Genomic DNA, 2,078 nt, shown 5'->3' with positions numbered 1-2,078 from the left:
TCAGTAGTCTTATATAAAAGATCTACTTTATTCTACTATATACACAGCTCCAAACAATACTCAACTCCTCACTCTCCAATCCACTCTACTACCCACAACTACAACCCACAAAATGCATTGGGATGTATAGTCATTATTATAGCCAAATCATGGCACCACCTACTGTGGTCTGTTTCCACCCAGTAGGCGTGTACAACATTCCCATTGGTTCTCCTTGTTCATCCCACAATTAATGATTTCATCATCTCAGCCTTGACCACTTAACAATTGTCAGGTGTGTCCAATTATCCACTATGCATTTCTTGTCCTTGGCACCCAGGACTTGTTAATTGCTTTACCATTCACACCTGTGTGGTTCTCAATTGGCTTCTGCTGAGTCACTCTGACTCTCACATACATCTTTTATTTCACTTACTGTATAACCCATGTTGCTTTTTCCTTAACACTTCTCCCATGCCACACCATTGAGAATCCTTAGTAATGTTGAATCCTGCCTTGAATCCCATTTTGGGAGAAAGGCAGGTTACAAATGCCTTAAATAATAAATAAATAAATAAATAAATAAATAAATAAATATTGTTGGTACTAACATTGCTCGTAAATCATAATTCCTCTATATCATTGAATGTAATGGCAATGGCAAACCCCCTCTGAAGCAACTTGCCAGGAAAACTCTATGATAGGATCGCCTTAGAGTCACCATAACTCAAAAATGACTTGGGGGCACACAACGACAACAGTGGCAATAGTTGTGACATAAAAATCCTAGCAAAATTAAATTATACACCTTTAATATCATGTGCACAGCCTGAGCATGGCCTCCAGTGTTTTAAAGGGACAAATGAATGTCACACCCCGTTTCTGCCAAAAAGGTACACTAAAATTTGGGGAGCAGTAGTGTCACCCCTCTTGGGTGTCGCTTAGTGTGGTCCACACCCCTTGCACTTCCAAGTGACACCCCTGTACTGTTGTGTTCATGGTTGTGGGTGTCCCAGAAGCATCTGGGGCCCTTTTACACCACACACTTACAGCACTTTGATTCCACGTTAACTGCCATAGCTGAATCCTATGGAATTCTGGGATTTGTGACTTCATCAAGTACTTAGAATTCACTGCTAGGGAGCTCTAGTGCTTTAATAAACTACAAATCACAGGATTCTACAGGATGCAGCCACAGCAATTAAAGTAGAATCAAAGTGCTGTAATTGTTCACAGTGGATGGGCCTCAGGGTGGCCATTGTTGAACTAAATAAGCTTTTGGTCTGATTTAGTTGAGTTTTTCTTAATTATGAATTTTATTTTGTCTGGATTTTGCTGCTGTGTTTAGTTTGCTTCTTAGCCACTTTAGAAGTTTTGACATGAAAGTTATGCCCTGTAAATATATAAAAACATTAAAGTACATTCTGTTAAATATTGTCGATATGAATGAGCTTGCATCAGAAACAGCTCTATGGCAATAGAACTGCTTACCACTTCAGAGGCAGGCTATAGTACATTTAGGATATAATATCAGATTCAAATAATGTATTGCAGGAGCAGGAAGTCATTTAAGTGGTGGCAATAAACCATATATCAACAATGACTTCCATGCAGAACAATTCTAGCCACAGTGTAAGAGTGTTCCTCCACAATGTAAGAGTGTTCCTAGAAATATGCAGAAGAATTTGAAATATAGGATCTTTAGCTATGTAATGGTTTACAATACCTGAACAACACTTTTCTTAGTAGAAAAAGTCTGTTTCCCCTCTGATTTTCTGTTTTATTTTACATTTTCTTTTCACATACATTAAAAAAATTAAAATAATCTTTCAGTTTTGCAGACCCTTTCCTGAATCCAGCTGGGCTTTATAGTATCGCTTACAGAAAGACCTATGAGACAGGACTAGATCTGGCCTTAAGAGATCATCCAGCATCACGCACCTAAACCCATCTTCCTTAACTGCTAGAGTCAGAAGCATGGGGTGATGGGAGGGATGCACCAGGCTGGGGAAAATGGCAAGGCTACTTTGTTTGCTGCAGAAGTACTTTGTGACAGACAGTTGGACTCACAGACTTGTGAGTTATTATATGCAGTGACA

Source organism: Sceloporus undulatus, chromosome 5, assembly GCF_019175285.1.
Source record: "Sceloporus undulatus isolate JIND9_A2432 ecotype Alabama chromosome 5, SceUnd_v1.1, whole genome shotgun sequence".
NCBI lineage: Eukaryota > Metazoa > Chordata > Lepidosauria > Squamata > Phrynosomatidae > Sceloporus > Sceloporus undulatus.
The sequence above is the reverse complement of the archived record's forward strand: the minus strand, read 5'-3'. Positions refer to the sequence as shown.